The following is a 27,894-nucleotide window of genomic DNA, read 5'->3' as shown; positions in this document are numbered from 1 at the left end:
TTAGTCTGCAGGTCGAAGATGTTGATCTTGAGGAAATTGCTGGGTGCCAGTTCAAGTTCTATCGCTGTTGTACTTGGCTCAGTTTCAAAAGTCCATCCTGTAGTCATTTGGATAATTCTCACAATAATACCCTTGATATGGCATATAGACACTATAGATACAATGACATGCATTGGCAGGTTATTTAGCAGTTAAATATCATACAGCCCAATTCACCGGCTATTCTCTCCCAAAATCAAATCTCCCTGAGGTACACATCGAACCTCCTCATTCTTCTGCATCACCCACCAGGTGTACCCAGGTCCTTGAGCAAAAACAACCCCTTGAATGGGTTTGCCTCTGCTTGAGGGAGGACTAACCCAGACTGTCTTTCCTAACATACTCCTCATGCGCACTACAGGGACTTTATCCCCTTCTACAGTATGTGGAACTCTTGGTTGGGCAGGGCCAGCCCGATTGGCGGATCCTCTAGTATTAATTAACCAGGTGGCTTTTGTTAAATGTGTATCCCAATGCTTGAAAGTTCCACCCCCCATCGCTCTCAATGTAGTTTTCAGCAGTCCATTGTATCGTTCAATTTTTCCAGAGGCCGGTGCGTGATAAGGGATGTGATACACCCACTCAATGCCATGTTCTTTGGCCCAGGTGTCTACGAGGTTGTTTCGGAAGTGAGTCCCGTTGTCCGACTCGATTCTTTCTGGGGTGCCGTGTTGCCATAAAATTTTCTCTTCAAGGCCCAGGATAGTGTTCTGGGCAGTGGCATGGGACACAGGATATGTTTCCAGCCATCCAGTGGTTGCTTCCACCATTGTAAGCACATGGCACTTGCCTTGGCGTGTTTGTGGGAGTGTGATATAGTCAATCTGCCAGGCCTCTCACTGCTTATATTTCAGCCATCGCCCTCCATACGACAGGGGTTTTTGCCGCTTGGCTTGCTTAATTGCAGCACATGTTTCACATTCATGGATGACGTGTGCGATAGTGTCCATGGTCAAGTCCACCCCTCGATCTCGAGCCCATCTATATGTTGCATCTCTTCCCTGACGGCCTGAGGTATCATGGGCCCACTGAGCCATAAATAGCTCACCCCTACGTTGCCAGTCCAGGTCCACCTGAGCCACTTCAATCTTGGCAGCCTGATCTGCCTGCTGGTTGTTTTGATGTTCTTCAGTGGCTCGACTCTTGGGTACATGAGCATCTACGTGACGTACTTTTACCACTAGCTTCTCTATCCGAACAGCGATATCTTGCCACAGTGCGGCAGCCCAGATGGGTTTACCTCAGCGCTGCCAATTGCCCTTCTTCCATTGCTGTAGCCACCCCCATAGGGCATTTGCCACCATCCATGAGTCAGTATAGAGATAGAGCACTGGCCACTTTTCTCTTTCAGCAATGTCCAACGCTAGCTGGATGGCTTTCACCTCTGCAAACTGACTCGATTCACCTTCTCCTTCAGCAGTTTCTGCGACTAGTCGTGTAGGACTCTATACAGCAGCCTTCCACCTTCGATGTTTTCCCACAATGCGACAGGACCCATCAGTGAACAGGGCATATTGCCTCTCATTTTCTGGCAGTTTATTATACAGCGGGGCTTCTTCAGCCCGTGTCACCTTTTTCTCTGGCGACATTCCAAAATCTTTGCCTTCTGGCCAGTCCGTGATCACTTCTAACATTCCTGGGTGACTGGGGTTTTCTATGCGAGCTCGCTGTGCGATCAGTGCAATCCACTTACTCCACGTGGCGTCAGTCGCGTGATGCGTAGAGGAAACTTTCCCTTTGAACATCCAGCCCAGCACTGGCAGTCGAGGTGCTAAGAAGAGCTGTGTTTCAGTACCAACCACTTCTGAGGCGGCTCGAACTCCTTCATATGCTGCCAAGATCTCTTTTTCAGTTGGAGTATAGCGAGCCTCGGATCCTCGATATCCCCGACTCCAAAACCCCAGAGGTCGGCCACGGGTCTCCCCAGGTGCTTTCTGCCAAAGGCTCCAGGTAGGGCCATTCTCCCCAGCTGCAGTGTAGAGCACATTTTTAATATCTTGTCCTGTCCGGACTGGCCCAAGAGCTACTGCGTGAACAATCTCCTGCTTAATCTGTTCAAAGGCTTGTCGTTGCCCAGGCCCCCATTTAAAATCGTTCTTCTTCCGAGTAACTTGGTAGAGAGGGCTTACAATTTGACTGTAATTTGGAATACGCATTCTCCAAAACCCCACAAAACCTAAGAAAGCCTGTCTTTCCTTTTTATTAGTCGGTGAGGACATAGCTGCTTTTTTGTTGATGACGTCCACAGGGATCTGATGACGCCCATCTTGCCATTTTACTCCTAAGAACTGGATCTCCTGCGCAGGTCCCTTGACCTTACTTTCTTTTATGGCAAAACCAGCCTTCAAAAGGATTTGGATTATTTTCTTCCCTTTCTCAAAAACTTCTTCTGCCGTGTTGCCCCATACGATGATGTCATCAATATATTGCAGGTGCTCTGGAGCTTCACCTTTTTCCAGTGCACCCTGGATCAGTCCATGGCAAATGGTGGGGCTGTTTCCACCCCTGGGGCAGTCGATTCCAGGTGTACTGGACGCCCCTCCAAGTGAAAGCAAACTGTGGCCTGCACTCCGCTGCCAAAGGAATGGAGAAAAATGCATTAGCAATGTCAATTGTGGCATACCACTTAGCTGCCTTTGATTCCAGTTCATATTGAAGCTCTAACATATCTGGCACAGCAGCGCTCAGCGGTGGTGTGACTTCATTGAGCCCATGATAATCTACTGTTAGTCGCCATTCCCCATTAGATTTTCTGCACGGGCTATATGGGACTATTAAAGGGTGAGTGAGTCTTGCTGATCACTCCTTGGCTCTCCAATTGGCAAAACAGCTTATGGATGGGGATCAGGGAGTCTCGGTTGGTGCAATATTGTCGCCGGTGCACCGTCGTGGTAGCAATTGGCACCTGTTGTTCTTCAACCTTCAGCAACCTCACAACCGAAGGGTCTTGGGAGAGACCCGGCAGGGTAGACAGCTGTTCAATCTCCTCCGTCTCCAATGCAGCTATACCAAAGGCCCAACGGTACACTTTTGGGTCCTTGAAATACCCCTTCCGGAGATAATCTATACCAAGAATGCACGGGGCCTCTGGGCTGGTCGCAATGGGGTGTTTCTGCCATTCATTCCCGGTTAGACTCATTTCAGCTTCCAATACGGTTAGCTCTTGGGATCCCCCTGTCACACCAGAGATACAGATGGGTTCTGCCCCTTTAGAACTTGATGGCATTAGGGCACATTGTGCACCAGTGTCCACTAGAGCCTTATATTCCTGTGGGTCTGATGTGCCAGGCCATCGAATCCACACTGTCCAGTAGACTCGGTTGTCCCTCTCCTCCACCTGGCTGGAGGCAGGGCCCCTCTAATCCTGGTTAGAATATCCGTTACTCACTTTCTGCACACGTGAATCAGAAGTCCCTTCAAGGGGATCAGAAATGAGATCAGCCCATCTACTGCGTCTGGGGGACTGCTCACGGGAAACTGGAGCAGCAGTTTTCCAAGAAGAATTCTCTTTTCTGGTTGCTTTTTCTCGCAACTCCTGTACCCGTGCATCCAAGACTGAGGTAGGTTTTCCATCCCACTTCCTCATGTCCTCTCCATGGTCACACAGGTGAAACCACAGGTTAGCCCGTCAAGTGTACTTTCTCTCTCCTCTCTCTTGGGCAGAGGAACGCTTACTCCCAATAACTGCGATGCAGGCCTGTACAGGTGAGGAGGAGGACAGATCCACTTTGAATTGCTGGAACTCTCGGGACAACTCCTCTACAGCTGAGACACAGGCCCGTAGGGAGGAAGAGAGACTCCCTTCGTATTGCCGGAGTTGGACAGCCAATTCATCCACCGTTTGTCCATAGCCTTCTCTCCAGGACATCACTGCCAATGAGTTGGCATAGGTTGGTGGTGCACTTCGTAGAAACTTCCGCCACATGGGTTGTGTGCATTGGACTTCATCTGGATCTGTGGGTGACTGCGCATTTTCTGGATCATTGTAAATCACCTCCAGCACGGCTAATTCTCTCAGGTACTGGATACCTCTCTCCATGGTGGTCCACTTGCCTTGGTGACATGTAACTTCATCCCTGAAGGGGTATCTTTTCTTTACACCTAACAGAAGTCGCCTCCAGAGGCTGAGGACTTGTGTTTTTCTCCCAATCGCCTTGTCGATGCCCCCTTCCCTAGACAGAGATCCCAACTGCTTGGCTTCCTTACCCTCTAATTCCACACTACTAGTCCCGCTATCCCAGCATCGGAGCAGCCAGGTAACAATGTGCTCACCTAGGTGGTGACTAAAATCTTTTTGCATGTCACGCAACTCACTCATGGATAGAGATCGGGTAATTATTTCAGGTTCTGGCTCTTCCTCCTGTTCTCGCGATGACCCTGGTTCACCTTCATCTCTCACTAAGTGAACTGATTTCTTTGTGTGTTTCTTTTTCTGTACAGGGGCGACTGATACTGGCACAGGTTGGTTCTCTGGTTTAGCTGCAGTGTCTGTCACCGGGGTAGGGGTAGCCACGGTACCTGTTGTCGGGGTAGGGTCAGCCACGGTGCTTGTTGTCGGGGTAGGGGCAGCCACGGTCTCTGTTGTCGGGGTTGGGGTAGCCACGGTGCCTGTTGTTCTGTTTTCCATCTTATCTCCCCGAGGGTGCTGCATAATATCAAGCAGTGTTTGGTAGATACTGGCCAGGGCCCAGCACAGTGCAGCAACTTGTAAGACTTTGGAATAGCCACAGCATTTTTCTTTCAAATATTCTGTCACTTCATGAGGGTTCTGTAGTTTTTTGGGAGTGAACTTCCAAGTCACTGGCAGTGAGAAGTTCTCTAGATACTTGCCCATATCCTCCCACATGCTGTGCCACCCATGAGTATCCAGCTTTGGGGGAGATCTCTGAGTGGTACTCTTAAAGAGCCTTTTTGTAGCCCTAAAGAAGACCTGAAACATATTCAGGAGGCATAGCACTAACAGCACACTGGCTTGCGCATCCCAAGGATATTCAAAATTCTCAAAAGCTGTCGTAATTAGTCGGAAGGAGAAAAGGGAGGTGAACGGATGGGGGGGAGGTATCCCCCCCTAATTTCCCCATGGATTGGGTGTAATTACCAATAAAATCCGACAGAAGGCGCCCAAAGTATGGAAATGTTATCACTGCCTCATACAGATACCAGCTTAACCTCATGACCAGTGATGTAATCATTTCATAAGTCGACATTGCCCAGTACAGCAAAATGATAATCCCAATCACTCTCCCAGAGATGAGATACACAACTACAGGCAATACATAGAGCATATAAGAGCTTACAAAACGCCACCATGTAAACAAATGAAACAACATTGTGACTAACATCTATTTATCTAAGAAATGCGTTTGACAAATTTGTTTCAACACGCTCTGGCCAGATCTGTCGTTATCTCAACCCTTCGTGCCCCACGTTGGGCGCCAAAAAGGACTGTCGTGGTTTCAGCCCAGCCGGTAACAAAGGACCACGCAGCCGCTCGCTCACTCCTCCCGCCCCCCTCCGGTGGGATGGGGAGGAGACGGAGGAGAGAAAAAAAAAAAAAAGAAACTGGAACCTCGAGGGTTGAGATAAAGGCAGTTTACTGGGACAAACACAAAAAGATTACAACAACAACAACGGCACTAATGAAAAAGTATACAAAAAGAGTGATGCACAGTGCAACTGCTCACCACCCGGCACCCGACGCTCCGCCACTTCCCCCACCGAAAACAGAGACCACCCCCCGGCCCGCTCCCCATCTATATACTGAGCATGATGTCACATGGTATGGAATAACTCCTTGGTTAGTCCAGGTCAGCTGCCCCGGCTATGCCCCCACCTCCCAGGTTCCTGTAAAAATTAACTCTATCCCAGCTGAACCCAGGACAGTACTACAGTAAGAATCCCTTAGATCAAGCAAGAAAGAACTGTGATAAAACTAGAGCAAAGCGCAGTAGTGATGGAACCAGAAGTGACTCCAGCATGCAACAATCCAACGGTGCACACCATCCTCCTGCTGCGTCCAATGTCACCTGCTCGTCACACCGCACTGAAGCCCAATTCTGCTCTACCGACTGAGAGGAATTTGCACCATCCCTCCTGCCCAGACAGCTTGGAATGACAGATGGAGCCCAGAGTCAGAAACTAAATGAACTTAACAAACATTTTATGAACATAACTCATGAACTAAAGGAATGATATCTGTGTGTCTGTATACATGTATATATAAAAATATCATTATACATATATATCAAAGGGACAGAAAAGGTGATGATGATTGATCAAGATGTAACTGCAGGTATGGGAACTGAGCATGATGTCAATGGTATAGAATAAGGGGTGTGCGAGCGGTGGAGGAATGCACAGAAGACGACTCAATATGAGTGATAGAAGTGATTCCACTTTATTTGCACAGATAGCTCATATTTATACAGCTTACGATAATTATGCCTAGTAGTCCTATTATGATTGGTACATTGCTAATGTTTATTCATTACTAAAACACACCCACTTGTGGTTTGTAGCTATGCATGTTCCGCAATTTTCTCATGGGAACTTCTTCAAAAGTTGTTTATGAAACTCTGTCAAGGTCACAGTGTCCTTGTCTTTCTCCTGATATCAGCAAGACCAGCAGTTTTGGCCGAGGCCTAGTCTTGCTGCCCACGCTAACATTCCTTCATACACCACTCTGCTCGCACAACCTTTCCATAGACCCATGTCCTTTCTCATTAAGCCAATCCCCAACAATTCCCCCTTTTTCTTTTTGTGCGAGTAGAGCTTGGTTGGTCAGCTTTGAGATTCCTCTCATCATGCACCCATATACAATCCTGACTATTACACATACCAATATCAACATACCTATCCATCGTAAGGCTTCCTTAATCAATGACATTAGCCATGGTGTTATCCCGCCGAATATTGACTGCACCAGCCCATCAAACCAACTACTTTCTTGCTGGATCTTTTGTGTATTTTTCTTCTGCCAAACTATTTGTTTGTATATAGTTTGAGAATGATCACTTTTTTTCTTCTGGAGAGAGATTCCCTACTCCCCCTTTATGTGTTTCATCAATTAACACCTGCTGTATTGCCCTTTGTAAAGAACTATGAACACAATTAATTAAACACAGTAAAAACAACATTATACCTACTAAAATACATAAGAAGAAAAGACTGTTCAGGTAATGCCAATGACACACAAAAAGAGGTTTGATTAATAGCTTTAGCTAGTGACACCCAAACATTCTTACTGTCCCACGGCATTAACCGATGTGGATCAATCACCGGTGTCACTGTCATGCTGCTTACTACAGTCAGTGTGTTCCATATCAATCTCAGCATAAGGTTTCAAATTCATGGGTAAATCAGGAACGTATCTGCCAGACATGGAGGATGTGATTTTTTGTCCAATTGCTGTCAAGGCTTGCCGTCCCGGTGCACTTAGTTGTCTTGTAGAAGTTAAGCTATCGCTGCCCCGCAATAAATCCAGCAGCGGCTGTAAGTCTGTATTTGTAATACCACAACAAGGTCGAATCCACTGTAGGTCTCCGTTTAAATCTTTCTCCCTCTTTAGGCATTATTTCCCCTTTCTGTACACACAAGTCAATCAATTCCTGCATTTTATCCTTGGGGGATTTCTCTTCCACCTTACCCACTACTTTGACAAAAGAGTCCATACTTTCTACAATCACATTTGCTGGTTTTTTCATATGCTTTTTTTATCAACAGTTGCCTACATTTACCCCCGTCTCTTTTTTGCATTTCCTTTAACAATTCTAACATTGTCTCTTTTTGTTCTATTATTAGAGTAGCCAAGTCCTTGTTTGCATTATTTGAATCAGGGTATATGCTAGGTATAATTTGTTCATGTTGAACGGTGGTATATGGGGGCTGTTTTTTCGTAGGCAGATTTTTACTCACTCCCTGATTCTGTAGGCTTTCCTTTAATCGTACGGTTAGGGAGGCTTGGGAACTGTCAGATGGCTGATTAATATCAGCAGTCCCAGGGAGTGGAGCAGAAGTCAAGGGCACAAGAGCAGGCGAACAAGCTCCAAAAAGTCTCTCTCGCTGCATTATATTTTTCTCCCCACTTTTCCCTTTCGCTTGCGGTTGGAGACAGAGAGCAGCAAAAGTAGACGCAGATGCTTTATGATCTGCTTTCATTTCTTGCAGAGTTGTCTTAATCAATTTCCATAAAGTTGCAAGACCTTTAACTTCTTTAGACCCATCACTAATTTCATCCCATAGGGAGGTTCCGATAGCATTCCAGGTACTAAACTCAAAAGCTGTACCCACACTCATTAAAAGATTTCTGTCCTTGCTCCATTGTAGAAGCCGTTTAAAATCCCGAAACTTGCTTAACGCAATTTACCCCCCGCTTTTCTAAAAAGCACTGTAATAATTCTAGGGCTACCTCCAGATCCATTGCCGGACGGCTTCTTGTTGCTCCTTGATTAAGGCTCCTTGATTAGTAAAAGTCTTTTGCAGCCTTGTCCAGTAGCCCTCACTGATGGCGAACCCCTTTTGGATGGTCCAGGTACGAGAATTAACACACCAACCAAGACGATCAGTGTTCAGTTAATCTTTCGCCCCCCGGTCGCTGCTACCGGTGCTTCTCAGTGTCCGCCGCTCCTATTCCCCATTTTTCGGTCCCTGTTCAGGCGCCATTTGCGAGCGGCGGAGGAATGCACAGTAGACAACTCAATATGAGTGATAGAAGTGATTCAACTTTATTTGCACAGATAGCTCATATTTATACAGCTTACGATAATTATGCCTAGTAGTCCTATTATGATTGGTACATTGCTAATGTTTATTCATTGCTAAAACACACCCACTTGTGGTTTGCAGCTATGCATGTTCCGCAATTTTCTCATGGGAACTTCTTGAAAGTTGTTTATGAAACTCTGTCAAGGTCACAGTGTCCTTATCTTTCTCCTGATATCAGCAAGACCAGCAGTTTTGGCCGAGGCCTAGTCTTGCTGCCCATGCTAACATTCCTTCACACACCACTCTGCTCGCACAACCTTTCCATAGACCCATGTCCTTTCTCATTAAGCCAATCCCCAATAGGGGTGGATACTGTCCTGGTTTCAGCTGGGATAGAGTTAACTGTCTTCCTAGTAGCTGGTACAGTGCTATGTTTTGAGTTCAGTATGCAAAGAATGTTGATAACACTGATGTTTTCAGTTGTTGCTCAGTAGTGTTTAGACTAAAGTCAAGGATTTTTCAGCTTCTCATGCCCAGCCAGCGAGAAGGCTGGAGGGGCACAAGAAGTTGAGACAAGACACAGCCAGGGCACCTGACCCAAACTGGCCAACGGGGTATTCCATACCATGTAACGTCCCATCTAGTATTGGAACTGGGAAGTGGGGGCGGGGAATCGCCGCTCAGGGACTAGCTGGGTGTCGGTCGGTGGGTGGTGAGCTATTGCCCTGCACATCATTTGTACATTCCAATCCTTTTATTACTACTGTTGTCATTTTATTAGTGTTATCATTATCATTATTAGTTTCTTCTTTTCTGTTCTATTAAACCGTTCTTATCTCAACCCATGGGTTTTATTTCTTTTCCCGATTTTCTCCCCCATCCCACTGGGTGGGGGGGTAGTGAGTGAGCGGCTGTGTGGTACTTAATTACTAGCTAAGGTTAAACCACGACATTTGGGAAGAGAGAAAAAAAAAAGAAACTATTATATCTGGTCAAGTGCTAGTAAACAATAAATTTCTAACCAGTTCTGGTGATTTTTTTAGACAGCTTGTCAAAAGAGTTGGCCTTGGAAAGAACATAAAATGTACTTTAATATGTTAGGCTTATGTGAAATCCTACATGCCTTAAAATAAGAGCACAGAAGTTTCTGCTTTTAAGGGCAGATACCATTTTCAGCAACCTGTCAAATGCCTCAAAACACCACTAGGTAGGGTGTGCTACTGTGTCAGTGTGTGAGCTTTGGAAACCCAAAGTATCCAAAGACAGAGAGAGACTTGCAGTTTCTGCACCTTAAACTTTTCCAGTCTACACTTTTTTTTTCTTTAAGTTAGGTTAGACGTTATTTATTTTAAAATGTTAAAAAGGGGGGAGGGGGGAGAGGGGAGATTATCACTACAAATATCTGGAAGAGCCACAAGATAATTTCTTCCACATAAGTGTATAATCTAGGAGATAAGGCTTAAATATAATTCTATACCAGTACTACATTCATGCTGAAGAGGTAAAAGTTAGATATAAACCCATGAAACAGGGAGCTTTCAGTTAAATAAACCAGTTTTGCCACCATAGCATTGACAGGTAGTAGATTTTAAGCTGTGCTGTTCTAACAAATACACATAGAATCATAGAACCATAAAATCACAGAATGGCTGAGGATGGAAAGGAACTGTGGAGTTCATCTAGACCCCCCCCCCCCGCCCCCACTCAAGCAGGGCCACCTACAGCCAATTGCCCAGGACCATGTCTAGATGGCTTTTGAATATCTCCAAGGATGGAGACTCCACCACCTCTCTGGGCAACCTGTTCCAGTGTTCAGTCACCCTTACAGTGCCCATTGCTTCTTGTCCTGTCACTGGGCACCACTGAAAAGAGCCTGGCTCCATCTTCTTTGCACCTTCTCTTCTCCCTTCAGGTGTTTATATACATTGATGAGATGCTCCCCAGAGCCTTCTCTTCTCTAGGCTAAACAGTCCCAGCTTTCTCAGCCTTTCCTTATAGGAGAAATGCTCCAGTCCCTTCATAGCCATTTGTTGGACACTCCCTAGTATGTCTATGTCTCTCTTGTACGGGGGAGCCCAGAATTGGACATGGCATTCCAGGTGTGGCCTCACCAGTGCTGAGTAGAGGGGAAGGTTCACCTACCTCAACGTGCTGGTAACACTCCTCTTAATGCAGCCCAGGATAACATTAGCTACCTTTGCTGCAAGGGCATGTTGCTGGGTCATATTCAACTTGGTGTCCACCAGGACCCTGTGGTGGGTTGACCCTGGCTAGATGCCAGGTGCCCACCAAAGCCATTCTATCGCTCCCCCTCCTCAGCTGGACAGGGGAGAGAAAATATAACAAAAGGCTTGTGGGTCAAGATAAGGACAGGGAGACATCACTCAACCAATTACCGTCACAGGCAAAACAGACTCCACTTGGGGAAAATTAACTTAATTTATTGCCAATCAACCAGAGTAGGGTAATGAGAAATAAAAACAAATCTCAAAGCAATTTCCCCCCACCCCTCCCTTCTTCCCAGGCACAACTTCACTCCTGGATTCTCTACCTATCCCCCCCAGTGGCACAGGGGGATGGGGAATGGGGTTTATGGTCAGTTCATCACACGTTGTGTCTGCCGCTTCATCCTCTTCAGGGGCAGGACTCCTCACGCTCTTCCCCTGCTCCAGCGTGGGGTCCCTCCCACAGGAGACAGTCCTCCACAAACTTCTCCAACGTGTGCTATTCCCACGGGCTGCAGTTCTTCACAAACTGCTCCAGCATGGGTCCCTTCCACGGCATGCAGTCCTTCAGGAGCACACTGCTCCAGCATGGGTCCCCCATGGGGTCACAAGTCCTGCCAGAAAACCTGCTCCAACGTGAGCTCCTCTCTCCACAGATCCGCAGGTCCTGCCAGGAGCCTGCTCCAGCACGGGCTTCCCACAGGGTCACAGCCTCCTTCGGGAACCCACCTACACTGGCGTGGGGTCCTCCATGGGCTGAAGGTGGATATCTGCTCCACCGTGGACCTCCATGGGCTGCAGGGCGACAGCCTGCCCCACCATGGTCTTCACCACGGGCTGCAGGGGAATCTCTGCTCTGGCACTTGGAGCATCTCCTCCCCTTCCTTCTTCACTGACCTTGGTGTCTGCAGGGTTGTTTCTCTTACATGTTCTCACTCTTCTCTCCAGCTGCCCTTTCTGTCTGTCCCACAACTTTTTTCCTTCTTAAAAATGTTATCACAGAGGCGCTACCAGTATTGTTGATTGGCTCGGCCTTGGCCGGTGGCGGGTCTGTCTTAGAGCCGGCTGGTATTGGCTCTGTTGGACACAAGGGAAGCTTCCATCAGATTCTTACAGAAGCCACCCCTGTCACCCCCCTGCTACCAAAACCTTGCCACACAAACCCAATACAGACCCCTAGGTCCTTTTCTGCCAAGCTGCCTTCCAGCTGGGCAGCCCCCAGCATACCTGCTGAAACACAAGCCAGTGGGAAGAAGACTGGCCTGGCTGACCAGAGGGCTTTGGCTGGAACTCAGGAAAAAAAAGAGAGTTTATGACCTTTGGAAGAAGGGGCAGGCAACTCAGGAAGCCTTCAAAGATGTTGTGAGGTTATGCAGGGAGAAAATTAGAAGGCCCAAAGCCCAACTAGCCCAACTTAATCTGGTTATTGCTGTAAAAGACAATAAAAAATGTTTATAAAAATACATTAGCAACAAAAGGAGGGCAAAGGAGAACCTCCATCCTTTATTGGATGAGAGGGGAAACATAGTGACAAAGGATGAGGAAAAGGATGAGGTACTTAACGCCTTCTTTGCCTCAGTCTTTAATGTTAAAGACAAATTGTTCTTGGGGTACCCAGCCCCCTGAGCTGGAAGACAGGGACAGGGAACAGAATGAAGCCCCAATAATCCAAGAGGAAATGGTTAGCAACCTGCTATACCACTTCTTAGATACACAGAAGTGCATGGGACCATATAGGATCCACCCAAGGATGCTGAGGGAGCTGGCGGAAGTGCCCACCAAGCCACTTTCCATCATTTATCAGCAGTCCTGGATAACTGGGGAGGTCCCAAATGACTGGAGGTTAGCAAATGTGATGATGCCCATCTACGAGAAGGGCCCAAATAGGGATCCGGGGAACTACAGGCCTGTCAGCCTGACCTCAGTGCCGGGGAAGGTTATAGAGCAGCTCATCTTGAGTGCCATCACATGGCATGTACAGGACAAGCAGGGGATCAGGCCCAGCCAGCATGGGTTTGTGAAAAGCAGGTCTTGCTTGACTAACAAGATTTCCTTATATGACAAGATGACCTGCTTAGTGGATGAGGGAAAGGCTGTGGATATTGTTTACCTGGAATTTAGTAAAGCCTTTGACACCATTTCCCACAGCATTCTCCTGGAGAAACTGGCTGTTCATGCCTTGGACGCGTCTAATGTTTGCTGGATAAAAACTGGCTGGATGGCTGGGCCCAAAGAGCTGTGGTGAATGGAGTTAAATCCAGTTGGTGGCCAGTCACAAGTGGTGTTCTGCAGGGGTCAGTGTTGCGGCCAGTTCTGCTTAATATCTTTATCAATGATCTGGGTGAGGGGATAGAGTGCACCCTCAGTAAGTTTGCAGACGGCACCAAGTTGGGTGGGAGTGCTGATCTGCTTGAGGGTAGGTGTCGTAGTTTAACCCCAGCCAGCAACTAAGTACCACACAGCCACTCACTCACTCCCCCACATCCAGTGGGATGGGGGAGAAAATCAGGAAAAAAAGTAAAACTCATGGGTTGAGATAAGAACGGTTTAATAGAACAGAAAAGAAGAAACTAATAATGATAATGATAACACTAATAAAATTACAACAGTAGTAATAAAAGGATTGGAATGTACAAATTATGCACAGGGCAATAGATCACCACCCACCGACCGACACCCAGCTAGTCCCTGAGCGGCAATTCCCTGCCCCCACTTCCCAGTTCCTATACTAGATGGGATGTCACATGGTATGGAATACCCCGTTGGCCAGTTTGGGTCAGGTGCCCTGGCTGTGTCTTGTCTCAACTTCTTGTGCCCCTCCAGCCTTCTCGCTGGCTGGGCATGAGAAGCTGAAAAATCCTTGACTTTAGTCTAAACACTACTGAGCAACAACTGAAAACATCAGTGTTATCAACATTCTTTGCATACTGAACTCAAAACATAGCACTGTACCAGCTACTAGAAAGACAGTTAACTCTATCCCAGCTGAAACCAGGACAGTATCCACCCCTTATGCTATACCATTGACATCATGCTCAGTTCCCATACCTGCAGTTACATCCTGATCAATCATCATCGCCTTTTCTGTCCCTTTGATATATATGTATAATGATATTTTTAATATATACATGTATACACACACAGAGATATCATTCCTTTAGTTCAAGGGTTATGTTCATAAAATGTTTGTTAAGTTCATTTAGTTTCTGACTCTGGGCTCCATCTGTCATTCCAGGCTGTCTAGGCAGGAGGGATGGCGCAAAGTCCTCTCAGTCGGTAGAGCAGAATTGGGCTTCAGTGCGGTGTGACGAGCAGGTGACATTGGACGCAGCAGGAGGATGGTGTGCACCGTTGGATTGTTGCATGCTGGAGTCAGTTCTGGTTCCATCACTACTGCGCTTTGCTCAGTTTTATCACAGTTCTTTCTTGCTTGATCTAATGGATTCTTACTGTAGTACTATGGATATAGCATATAACAATTATAGTAATGATAACATACAGTAGCAGGGTTATATAGCAACTAATATCATACAGTTTAATTCTGGCTATTCTCACCTAAAATCAAATCCCCTTGAGGCACACATCGGACTTCTCCATCTTTTTGCATCACCCACCAAGTGCACCCAGGCCCTTGAGCAAAAGCAATCCCACGAATGGGTTTACCTTTGCCTGAGGCAGGAGTAACCCAGACTGTCATCCCGAACATATTTTTCATGTGCACTGCAGGGACTTTATCCCCTTCTACAGTATGTAAAAATTCTGACTGGGCAGGGGCACTCCGATTGGCAGATCCTCTGGTGTTGACTAACCAGGTGGCTTTTGCTAAATGTGTATCCCAATGTTTGAAAGTTCCACCCCCCATTGCTTTCAATGTAGTCTTTAACAGTCCATTGTATCGCTTGATTTTCCCAGAGGCTGGTGCATGATAGGGAATATGATACACCCACTCAATGCCATGCTCTTTGGCCCAGGTGTCTATGAGGTTGTTTCGGAAATGAGTCCCGTTGTCTGACTCAATTCTTTCTGGGGTGCCATGTTGCCACAAGACCTGCTTCTCAAGGCCCAGGATAGTGTTCCGGGCAGCGGCATGGGGCACAGAATATGTTTCCAGCCATCCGGTGGTTGCTTCCACCATTGTCAGCACATAGCGCTTGCCTTGGCGAGTTTGGGGGAGTGTGATATAGTCAATCTGCCAGGCTTCCCCATATTTATATTTCAGCCATCGGCCTCCATACCACAAGGGCTTTAACCGCTTGGCTTGTTTAATTGCAGCACTTGTTTCACATTCATGGATAACCTGCGCGATAGTGTCCATGGTCAGGTCTACCCTTCGATCTCGAGCCCATCTATATGTTGCATCCCTTCCCTGATGGCCTGAAGTATCATGGGCCCACTGAGCCATTAATAGCTCACCCTTATGTTGCCAGTCCAGGTCCACCTGAGCCACTTCAATCTTGGCAGCTTGATCCTCCTGTTCGTTGTTTCGATGTTCCTCAGTGGCCTGACCCTTGGGTACGTGAGCATCTACATGACGTACTTTTACAACCAGATTCTCTAGCCGGCACGCCAGAGTGCAGCAGCCCAAATGGGTTTACCTCTGCGCTGCCAGTTGCTCTGATTCCATTGCTGTAACCACCCCCACAGGGCATTTGCCACCATCCATGAGTCAGTATAGAGATAGAGCACTGGCCACTTTTCTCTTTCAGCAATGTCTAACGCTAGCTGGATGGCTTTCACCTCTGCAAAATGACTTGATTCACCTTCTCCTTCAGCAGTTTCTGCGACTTGTCGTGTAGGACTCCATACAGCAGCCTTCCACCTTCGATGCTTTCCCACAATGCGACAGGACCCATCAGTGAACAGGGCATATTGCCTCTCATTTTCTGGCAGTTTATTATACAGCGGGGCCTCTTTAGCACATGTTACCTCCTCCTCTGGCCACATTCCGAAATCTTTGTCTTCTGGCCAGTCCGTGATCACTTCTAAAATTCCTGGGCGACTGGGGTTTCCTATGCGAGCCTGTTGTCTGGTTAGTGCAGCCCACTTACTCCTTGTGGCATCAGTTGCATGATGTGTAGAGGAGACCCTCCTGTTGAGGATTTCTTGGCTGGGCGAGGGCATGTGAGCAATCCAGCCGTTAGGTGGGAACGAAGCATAAATTTACAAAGTACAGGAGCAGACAAGGACGCTGTGTCCTTGTACGCTGGGAAAAAGGAAGATAAGAAGAGCCTGACAAGCAACTCCTGGATGCCGAAGAATGAGATAAGTAACTGCTGGACACCTCGTGAAGAAGCTTGCACAGCCAATAGAGGATAAGATAGTGTCGCGTGAACCAGGGTATTGGACCAATTAGAGTATTGTGTAAGGCTCGTGCGCAAGCACATAAGGTATATAACTGTGCTAAAAGTTGTAGTAAATGGACTTCACTTGATCACATTGGTCTGTGTGTGATTTCCCCTGTGGATCCTCCGCAACATTTGGCGCCCGAACAGGGACCCTCAGATCAGCACTTTATCGTCTCTATGGGAATTTCTGGTGCAGTTGAACCGATGAGGAAGCGGAGGAGCCGGCCGAAAGTGTTCCTGCTGCCCCGGCAGGATGGCATTAGCTTCAGCTAAGCTGGGAAGCACGACATGAGCTTCAGCTGAGCTGGGACGCGCGTAAGTTTGAATCTCACCCTGAGCTGGGAAAACGAGGAGATGCGCAGAAGCTTGAATCTCGCCCTGATTAGGTGAGCGGTTGGAGAAGGAGATGGGGTTGGACAAAAGGCAGGAAGCAGTCGTAAAGCTCCTTCATAATTTTCTCTCTGAGAGAGGACTGAAATTCAATAATTCTGTGTTAAAGGGGTTACTTTTATGGGCCTGGGAGAAAGAACTTATCCCGAATGTAAATGTCGCATTTGAAGAAGCGACCTGGGATAATATAGGCAAGGCACTGTGGGAGGCTGCTAACTGCAAGGGGGGTAAGGTGAAGGAGATGAAAAAATACGCAGCGCTCGGGAAAGTAATTCGAGACATGTTGGAGGCAATGAGGGCGGAACGGGAGGTAGCCGCCGCTGCCCGCGTGGCTGTGACCCTCTCTGCTGCCTCCACGGCTGCCGCGTCAGCCTGCCCCGCTGGAGTTGGGGGAACATTCTCTACACAACTATCTCCACCCCCCCTAACATCCATTTCTGTTAACGTTGAGATGCCTGCACAGACGCAGCCTTTGCCTATACCCAGCCAGGCCGCTGGCACCGAAAAAATTCCCCCGTCTGTTACTCCGCAAGAAACAGGGGAATTAGAGGGGGCCGATTGTCGCCCGACAGATCCGAAGCCGATAGACTCGGGGGTGACTAATGCGGATAAACAGATTGCGGGGGTGAGGGAACCATCTCCATCGGGTAGTGCGATGGAAGAGCTGAGGGAGGTGGTGCACCAATTACAAAAACTGACAATACGGTCGGGAGAGCCAGAAGTGAGGGAGAAACGTTCATCCTCCCGAAAGGATGAACCGAGAAGGCAAGAGAATGAAGATTCCGGCCGTATACCAGTCCCACTCCCTCCCCCCCCTTCTCGCCACCCCCTCCGCCCCCTCCCCTGCCCCCTCCCCTCCCGCCCCCTCCCTCCTCCCCTCCCTCTCCGCCCCCCCCCCCCGCCCCCTTGTAGCGGCGCGTGTCAGCCGGCCATGGAGTGGCCGCCGCCAGCCGCGGCCGCGGCCGGCCCCCGGGCAGAACCGTCCGCGCCCCCGCCACCGCCCGTTCATCCATCCCGCCTCTCGGGACCAGAGACGGTGAAACCAACCGCGCCCGCGATAGACGCGGAGCCGCTTGTAATAGCCGCTGCAGAAGAAAGGCAGAGACATTGGAGGGGTGTAATAAAAGATGCCATTATAGAAGGGACTATGCACCAAGCATTCCCAGTTATTGCATCAAATGGACAGAAAAAATGGGAGGCGTTTGACTGGAAGTTCACTGAGAGATTAAGGAATGCTGTGAGTCAGTACCGAATCAAATATGCGTTAACTCACCAAATACTGCAATTCATTATTTCTGCTGATACGCTGATACCTCAAGATATTAAACAGCTAGCACAGTTGGTTTTGACACCCGCCCAAATGTTAGTGTTTTTCCTGCAGTGGGAGACGTTGTGTGATAGGGAACAAGCAACACCACGACAACAAACAGATCCCTTATGGGGAGTAACCACACAGATGCTGATGGGTACTGGACCCTTCGCATCAGGGAACGCTCAGTTACAATGTGTCACTGAGGTTCATCATCTATCACAGATCTTGGCGTATCAAGCTTTTCTTACCATACCAGACAATATGTACAGCCATGCTTTTACCCAGGTGAAACAAGAGTATAACGAACCTTTTGCACAGTTTATTAATAGACTGCATAGGGCAATCTATGACCACCCTGACATGAACGAGAGCATGAAAGAAAACATGTTCAAAATACTCGCATTTGAAAATGCTAGTGAAAAGACACGCAAAGCATTGTGTAATTTGCCGAAAAATGCAGATGTCGTTGATATAATAGAACACATGGATTGATCAGTGGACTCACAGAAAGTAGCCTATGCTGCCACAGCTCTCCAAGGAGCTACAAAGAAACACAAGGCCAGTAAGACGCCCTTCGTCAAGTGTTCTAACTGTGGCAAACGTGGTCACATTAGCAGCAAATGTACAGTTACTGTTAACAGTAAGTGCTGCAACAAGTGTAAGAAAGATAACCATACCACCAAGAATACAGGAAGAAGGGAAAATTCACAACGACCACGAAGGCCCCTCATGCAACGACACAAATGCAAGGGGCTTGAGCTGCCAGCCCTCAGGCAGCCTCGCAACCACCAGATCCACCACTGCAGGAAGCTCCAGAGTGGATGTGGAAACCGTAGTAAACATTCAACATAAAGGGACCATTGGGGTTTGGACTTAGTGCATTTTTAATGGGGTGATCTTCAACAGCTCTAAAAGGAATTCTGGTAGTCCCAGGGCTTATTGATGCAGATTATTGTGGGACTGTGAAAATTATGATTCATGTTTTAATCCCTCCCATTTCTATTCCTAAAGGTACCAGAATAGCACAATTAGTTCCATTCAGGTCGTGTGTTCTGAACCCAGGTGAAGTACAACGTGGAGATGGTGGATTCGGCTCCACAGGGAAACCGCAGGTATACTTTGCCATGGACACAACAAGAGGTAAACCAGAAAAGGTAGTGCAATTGGAAGGGCCTGATGGAGTTATCGTCAAGAAACAGATGACAATCAATACAGGAGCTGATGTTACAATTATTTCACGATGCATTTGGCCTCCATCGTGGCCATCGATCAATCCAAATTTTGGTATTGCAGGGATAGGGGGCACACAAGCCACCTTAGTAAGTCAGCTACCGATTACCCATTTGTGTTCCCCGACGGTGAACACGTTACGATGCGTCCGTATGTCATGACTACCCCAACTGAATTGTTTGGCCTCTTAGGCCGTGATTTATTGAGCCAAATGAAGGAAATGTTAGTGACTGTCGTGGTTTAACCCCAGCCAGCAACTAAGTACCACGCAGCCGCTCACTCACTTCCCCCATCCAGTGGGATGGGGGAGGAAATCGGGAAAAAAAAGTAAAACTCGTGTGTTGAGATAAGAACGGTTTAATAGAACAGAAAAGAAGAAACTAATAATGATAATGATAACACTAATAAAATGACAACAGTAGTAATAAAAGGATTGGAATGTACAAATGGTGCACAGGGCAATAGCTCACCACCCGCCGACCGACACCCCGCCAGTCCCCGAGCGGCGATTCCCTGCCCCCCCCACCTCCCAGTTCCTAAACTAGATGGGACGTCACATGGTATGGAATACACTGTTGGCCAGTTTGGGTCAGGTGCCTTGGTTGTGTCCTGTGCCAACTTCTTGTGCCCTGGCTGGCCATGAGAAGCTGAAAAATCCTTGACTGTAGTCTAAACAATACTGAGCAACAACTGAAAACATCAGTGTTATCAACATTCTTCGCATGCTGAACTCAAAACATAGCACTGTACCAGCTACTAGGAAGACAGTTAGCTCTGTCCCAGCTGAAACCAGGACAGTATCCACCCCTTATTCTATACCATTGACATCATGCTCAGTTCCCATACATTTAGTTACATCCTGATCAATCATCACCACCTTTCCAGTCCTTTGAGACATATGAACAATGATATATATATATACACACAGAGAGATATTATTCCTTTAGTTCATGAGTTATGTTCATAAAATATTTGTTGAGTTCAATTAGTTTCCGACTCTGGGCTCCATCTGTCATACCAGTCTGTCTGGGCAGGAGGAATGGTGCAAAGTCCTCTCAGTCAGTAGAGCAGAATCGGGCTTCAGTGCGGTGTGACGAGCAGCTGACATTGGACGTAGCAGGAGGATGGTGTGCACCGTTGGATTGTTGCATGCTGGAGTCAGTTCTGGTTCCATCACTACTGCGCTTTGCTCAGTTTTATCGCAGTTCTTTCTTGCTTGATCCAAGTGATTCTTACTATAGTACTATGGATATAGCATATAACAATTATAGTAATGATAACATACAGTAGCAGGGTTATATAGCAACTAATATCATACAGTTTAATTTTGGCTATTCTCACCTAAAATCAAATCCACTTGAGGCACACATCGGACTTCTCCATCTTTTTGCATCACCCACCAAGTGCACCCAGGCCCTTGAGCAAAAGCAATCCCACAAATGGGTTTACCATTGCCTGAGGCAGGAGTAACCCAGACTGTCTTCCCGAACATATTTTTCATGTGCACTACAGGGACTTTATCCCCTTCTACAGTATGTAAAAATTCTGATTGGGCAGGGGCACTCCGATTGGCAGATCCTCTGGTGTTGACTAACCAGGTGGCTTTTGCTAAATGTGTATCCCAATGTTTGAAAGTTCCACCCCCCATTGCTTTCAATGTAGTCTTTAACAGTCCATTGTATCGCTCGATTTTCCCAGAGGCTGGTGCATGATAGGGAATATGATACACCCACTCAATGCCATGCTCTTTGGCCCAGGTGTCTATGAGGTTGTTTCGGAAATGAGTCCCATTGTCTGACTTGATTCTTTCTGGGGTGCCATGTCGCCACAAGACCTGCTTCTCAAGGCCCAGGATAGTGTTCCGGGCAGTGGCATGCGGTACAGAATATGTTTCCAGACACCCGGTGGTTGCTTCCACCATTGTCAGTACATAGCGCTTGACTTGGCGGGTTTCTGGGATTGTGATATAGTCAATCTGCCAGTCTTCCCCATATTTATATTTCAGCCATCGCCCTCCATACCACAGGGGCTTTAACCGCTTGGCTTGTTTAATTGCAGCACATGTTTCACATTCATGGATAACCTGTGCGATAGCGTCCATGGTCAAGTCCACCCCTCGATCTCGAGCCCATCTATATGTTGCATCTCTTCCCTGATGGCCTGAAGTATCATGGGCCCACCGAGCCATAAATAGCTCACCCTTATGTTGCCAGTCCAGGTCCACTTGAGCCACTTCAATCTTGGCAGCCCGATCCAACTTGTTGGTTGTTTCAATGTTCCTCAGTGGCCCGACCCTTGGGTACGTGAGCATCTACATGACGTACTTTTACAACCAGATTCTCTAGCCAGGACGCAATATCTTGCCAGAGTGTGGCAGCCCAAATGGGTTTACCTCTGCGCTGCCAGTTTTTCTGCTTCCATTGCTGTAGCCACCCCCACAGGGCATTTGCCACCATCCATGAGTCAGTATAGAGATAGAGCACTGGCCACTTTTCTCTTTCAGCAATGTCTAACGCTAGCTGGATGGCTTTCACCTCTGCAAACTGACTCGATTCGCTTTCTCCTTCAGCAGTTTCTGCGACTTGTCGTGTAGGACTCCATACAGCAGCCTTCCACCTTCGATGCTTTCCCACAATGCGACAGGACCCATCAGTGAACAGGGCATATTGCCTCTCATTTTCTGGCAGTTTATTATACAGCGGGGATTCTTCAGCACGTGCCACCTCCTCCTCTGGTGACATTCCAAAATCCACTTACTCCTTGTGGCATCAGTTGCATGATGTGTAGAGGAGACCCTCCCTTTGAACATCCAGCCCAGCACTGGCAGTCCGGGTGCTAAGAGGAGCTGTGTCTCAGTACCAACCACTTCTGAGGCGGCTCAAACTCTTTCATACGCTGCCAGTATCTCTTTTTCAGTTGGAGTATAGCGAGCCTCGGATCCTCGATATCCTCGACTCCAAAACCCCAGGGGTCGGCCTCGGGTTTCCCCAGGTGCTTTCTGCCAGAGGCTCCAGGTAGGGCCAGTCACCCCAGCTGCAGTGTAGAGCAGATTTTTAACATCTTGTCCTGTCCGGACTGGTCCAAGAGCTACAGCATGAACAATCTCCCGTTTAATTTGTTTGAAGGCTTGTTGTTGTTCAGGGCCCCATTTAAAATCATTCTTCTTCCTGGTCACTTGCTAGAGAGGGCTTACAATCCAACTGTAATTTGGAATATGCATTCTCCAAAACCCCACGACACCTAAGAAGGCCTGTGTGTCCTTTTTATTAGTTGGGGGAGACATAGCTGCTATTTTGTTAATCACGTCCATTGGGATCTGACGACGTCCATCTTGCCATTTTATTCCCAAAAACTGGATCTCCTGCGCAGGTCCCTTGACCTTACTTTCCTTTATGGCGAAACCGGCTTTCAGAAGGATTTGGATTATTTTCTTCCCTTTCTCAAAGACTTCTTCTGCTGTGTTGCCCCATACAATGATGTCATCAATGTACTGCAGGTGTTCCGGAGCTTCACCTTTTTCCAGTGCAGTCTGGATTAGTCCATGGCAAATGGTGGGGCTGTGTTTCCACCCCTGGGGCAATCGATTCCAAGGGTACTGGACACCCCTCCAAGTAAAGGTAAATTGTGGACGACACTCTGCTGCCAGAGGGATTGAGAAAAATGCATTAGCAATGTCAATGGTGTCATACCACTTGGCTGCTTTTGACTCTAACTCGTATTGAAGTTCTAGCATATCTGGAACGGCAGCACTCAGCGGTGGGGTAACTTCATTCAGGCCGCGATAGTCAACGGTTAATCTCCATTCCCCATTAGACTTCTGCACTGGCCATATGGGACTATTAAAGGGTGAGCGAGTTTTGCTGATCACTCCTTGGCTCTCCAGTTGGCGAATCAATTTGTGGATGGGAATCAGAGAGTCTCGGTTGGTGCGATATTGCCGCCGGTGCACCGTCGTGGTAGCAATTAGCACTTGTTGTTCTTCAACCTTCAGCAACCCCACAGTCGAAGGGTCTTGAGAGAGACCAGGCAGGGTAGACAACTGTTCAGTTCCCTCCGTCTCCAAGGCAGCTATACCGAAAGCCCATCGATACCCCTTCGGGTCCTTAAAATACCCCCTCCTGAGATAGTCTATGCCAAGGATACACGGAGCCTCTGGACCAGTCACAATGGGGTGTTTTTGCCATTCATTCCCAGTTAGGCTTACTTCAGCTTCCAATACAGTTAACTCTTGGGATCCCCCTGTCACACCAGGAATACAGATGGATTCTGTCCCGTTATAACTTGATGGTATTAGAGTGCACTGTGCACCAGTGTCTACTAGAGCCTTATACTCCTGTGGGTCTGACGTGCCAGGCCATCGAATCCACACAGTCCAATAGACCCGGTTATCCCTTTCCTCCACCTGGCTGGAGGCAGGGCCCCTCTAATTCTGGTTAGAGTATTCAGTATTCACTTCTCGTAGAATTGGCTCAGAAGTCCCTTCAAGAGGATCGGAAATGAAGTCAGCCCTTCTACTCTGTTTGGAAACTGGAGCAGCATTTTTCCTGGTAGAATCCCCTTTTGTGGGGGTTTTTCCTTGCAGTTCACGTACCCGTGCATTTAGGACCGAGGTAGGTTTTCCGTCCCATTTCCTCATGTCCTCTCCCTGATCACATAGGTAAAACCACAGGGCACCTCGCGGTCTGTACCTTCTATATTCTCTCTCTTGGGCAGAAGACCGCTCACTCCTAATAGCTGAGACATTGGTCCTTACAGGTGGGGAATAGGACATATCCTTTTTGAATTGCTGGAAATCCTCGGACAGGTCCTCCACAGCTGAAATGCAGGCTTGTAGGGAGGAGGAGAGATTTTCTTCGTATTGACGCAGCTGGCGAGCCACTTCCTCCACTGTTGGTGCCTCTTCATCCTTCCAGGACATTACTGCCAATGCGTTGGCATAGGATGATGGTGCACTCTGTACAAACTTTCGCCACATGGGTTCCCGTGATGACCCTGGTTCACCTTCATCCTTCGCTAAGCGAACTGATTTTTTTGTATATTTCCTTTTCTGTACGGGGGCAACCGATACTGGTCCAGGTTGGTCCTCTGGTTCAGTTGCAGTATCGCTCGCCGGGTTCTGGATAACCGCAGTGTCTGTAGCCGAGGTTTGGGTAGCAGCAGTGCTCCTTGCTAGGCCTGGAGGGGCCGCAGCGCCCATTGTCGAGGTTTGGGTGGCCGCGGTGGTCATCGTTTCGTTTTTAGGTCTAGAGACTTTCTCTTCCCTTTGAGGGTACTGAGTAGTGTCGAACAGGGCTCGATAGGCATGGGCCAGGCCCCAGCATGTTGCAGTGATTTGTATCTCTCTGGAGATGACGGGGTGACAGCATACCTTTTCCAAATATTTTACTAGTTCTTCTGGATCCTGCACTTGTTCAGGGGTGAATTTCCAAAACATTGGAGGTGCCCACTTTTCTAGGTACTTGCCCATACTACCCCACACACCCTGCCACTCATAATTATCTAGCCTTGGGGCACATCTCTGGGTGATCTTCTTAAATGGCTGTTTAACCTTAAACGAGAGCTGAACCACATTCAGAAGTATGCTAATTCCTAGCAGTAAGGCTAGGACTGTGCTAGTCCCAACACCCCAGGAGTATTCAAATTTTTCAAAATTCTCAAACACCATTGTAACTGGACTAAAGGAGAAAGGAGAGGGGAAGAAAGGTACCCCACCCATAGACTGGTTTTCCATGGAGGAAAGGTAAATTGTATAATTATTAATAATTTCCCACAGGTGGCTCCTGCCGTATAAAGGTGGCAATGCTAAGTGCAAATACCAGATTAATCCCACAGCCGATGACTTCATCATACCATAAACCAGTGTTATAACATACATCAAAGCAAAAATCCACCTCCCACGGATGATAAGCAGTAGAAGAGGAACTATATACAGCAAGCGAGGTGATACATAATAGAGCTTTAAAAGCCAGAGCAACAACTCTAAGAACTCATAAATCAACATAATGAACGCTTGGAACAAATTTGTTTTAACAAGCTCTGGTCAGGTTTGTCGTTATCTCAACCCCTCGTGCCCCACGTTGGGCGCCAAAACGGACTGTCGTGGCTTAACCCCAGCCAGCAACTAAGTACCACGCAGCCGCTCACTCACTTCCCCCATCCAGTGGGATGGGGGAGGAAATCGGGAAAAAAAAGGTAAAACTTGTGGGTTGAGATAAGAACGGTTTAATAGAACAGAAAAGAAGAAACTATAATGATAATGATAACACTAATAAAATGACAACAGTAGTAATGAAAGGATTGGAATGTTCAAATGGTGCACAGGGCAATAGCTCACCACCCGCCGACCGACACCCCGCCAGTCCCCGAGCTGTGATTCCCTGCCCCCCCCACCTCCCAGTTCCTAAACTAGATGGGACGTCACATGTTATGGAATACACCATTGGCCAGTTTGGGTCAGGTGCCTTGGTTGTGTCCTGTGCCAACTTCTTGTGCCCTGGCTGGCCATGAGAAGCTGAAAAATCCTTGACTGTAGTCTAAACAATACTGAGCAACAACTGAAAACATCAGTGTTATCAACATTCTTCGCATGCTGAACTCAAAACATAGCACTGTATCAGCTACTAGGAAGACAGTTAGCTCTATCCCAGCTGAAACCAGGACAGTGACCCATCCTTTTAGGAGCGGTCATTGAGGGATAGCCAATCCTGAAAATTAGCTGGAAAACAGATGAGCCTGTTTGGATTGATCAGTAGCTGCTAAATTCTGAAAGGGTGCTAAAAATACAAGAGTTAGTTTAGGACCAATTGACCGCGGGACATTTTGTTCCTTCTACTAGTCCATGGAATACACCAATATTTACCATTCCCAAGAAAAGTGGGAAATGGAGACTGTTACATGATCTCAGAGATGTGAATGCGGTGATGGACAGCATGGGAGCCCTGCAGCCAGGTTTGCTGTCTCCAGTTATGCTTCCAGAAGAATGGGATTTGTTAATTATAGATCTAAAAGTTTGTTTTTTCACCATTCCCTTGCACCCAGGTGACGCTGAACGGTTTGCCTTTTCGGTACCATCGGTTAACAAGGCAGAGCCCTATAAGAGATACCATTGGGTCGTGTTACCGCAATGAATGCGCAATTCCCCCACGATGTGTCAGGTATATGTGGCCTGGGCATTAGAGCCTGTAAGAAAGCAGTTTCCTCAGTCAATCATTTATCATTATATGGATGACATTTTGATAGTGGGAAGGAACTTGCCACAGGATGAAATTTTAACTCAATTGCAGGACATCTTAAGCCATTGCGGAGTAATAATCGCTCCTGAAAAGGTGCAAAAGGCAGCACCTTGGAAGTATTTGGGGTGGCACATAGATGCTAGCAATGTTAAACCTCAGAAGGTTCAAATAACATGAGAAATTTCAACGTTACATGATGTCCAGAAGCTTGTGGGAGATAGCCAGTGGGTGTGGAATCATTGCGGTATCACTAATGACGATATGGCCGCTCTGGTAGAACTCTTGGGTACGAGCGCATGTGCAGATGAGAAACGGGAAATGACAGAGCTGACCAATTGGTTGCAGCGGCATGGGAGCCTCCTCCAGGGAACCGTTTTCAACAAAGCACGGCAATCACATGCGTTCTTGCACCAACCCGCTAGGATGTTAGCAAAGCAATTTGACTTACCACTTACTGATGCCCAAGGTATCGTTAAAGCATGCCCCGATTGTCAAAAGGAAGGGCTGGGCTTGGGCTGTGGGGTTAACCGATGAGGTCTTTTGCCATTGCAGTTGTGGCAAATGGATGTCACCCATGTCATGTGGTTTGGTGCAAAGCGTTCTGTGCATGTGTGTATTGATACCTATCCTGCTGCCATGTGGGCCACGGCACGAACTGGAGAAAAGGCCTTACATATTGAATGACATCTTCATGCTTCTTTTGCAGTACTGGGTGTGCCTAAAGAAATTAAGACGGACAACGGCCCAGCCTATGGTTCTACACGATTTGCTCGATTTTGTAATTTGTGGGGAATTCACCATGGTACCGGTATTCCACATCTTCCCACAGGACAGGCTATTGTTGAATGGGCCAACCAAACCCTAAAAGAACATGCTGCAAAAACAAAAAGGGGGAACCCAGGGCTTACTCCCAGAGGAGCGATTGGCCAAAGCCTTATTTGTGCTAAATTATCTTAGATTGACAGGTGATCACAAAGACCAACCAATGGTAGTGCATCATGTTCTTTTACAGGCAGAAAGGACGCAACAAAGTACAGGAATCATGGTAATGTATAAGGACCCAGAATCCGGGAAATGGTGCAGATCAGCAGAAGTAAAACTTACTGGGAGATCCCGGCTAAGTGGGTCAAGCCATGGCTTCGCACTGATGCTGGACCCGGAATTGTCCCAATGGCAAGTGGCATGGCACCGGCGGGTGCTGGAGCCACTGATCCGACAGATTCCGACTAATAGAGTATCGCTTGTAGAGGACTTGGAACAGTGTGCCTTATTGTATATAGAACTTGCTTTAGGTAAAAAGTGTGTTAAGCATAATTTGATTAAACATAGTGTGATTACGGGAAGACAGTGTGGGGTAAATGTAAAGTTAGTTAAAGCCAAAATCAGGGGTAAGGTCTATTTCCATTAATAACCTCGGA

The 27,894-nt window shown here is 47.5% G+C and overlaps 1 protein-coding gene and 1 long non-coding RNA gene across 4 annotated transcripts in view; one reads left to right on the top strand and one right to left on the bottom strand.

Annotated features, from left to right (window-relative positions):
• Positions 1-278: 278 nt before the first annotated feature.
• The window catches only part of LOC126035464 (uncharacterized), a 440,127-nt gene continuing 412,511 nt past the window's right edge, over positions 279-27,894 (bottom strand). The window contains exons 3-4 of one of the 3 annotated variants that reach the window (XM_049794082.1): positions 21,503-21,778; positions 1,096-1,145 (exon numbers count right to left, since the gene is read on the bottom strand). The gene's annotated coding sequence lies outside the window, so the exon portion shown is untranslated. Of the gene's footprint in view, positions 1,280-15,543; positions 15,705-21,502; positions 21,779-27,894 lie in introns of those variants that run through there. The other 2 variants (XM_049794079.1, XM_049794087.1) reach the window with 2 other exon arrangements.
• On the top strand, positions 19,010-27,690 carry LOC126035524 (uncharacterized). Its single transcript, XR_007504967.1, has 2 exons — positions 19,010-19,154; positions 27,489-27,690. It is a non-coding gene; the product is annotated as an uncharacterized LOC126035524 (long non-coding RNA).

The sequence above is a fragment of the Accipiter gentilis genome, chromosome W, assembly GCF_929443795.1.
Source record: "Accipiter gentilis chromosome W, bAccGen1.1, whole genome shotgun sequence".
Lineage (NCBI taxonomy): Eukaryota > Metazoa > Chordata > Aves > Accipitriformes > Accipitridae > Astur > Astur gentilis.
Note: the sequence above shows the minus strand (reverse complement) of the source record. Positions and strands in the feature narration are given on the sequence as shown.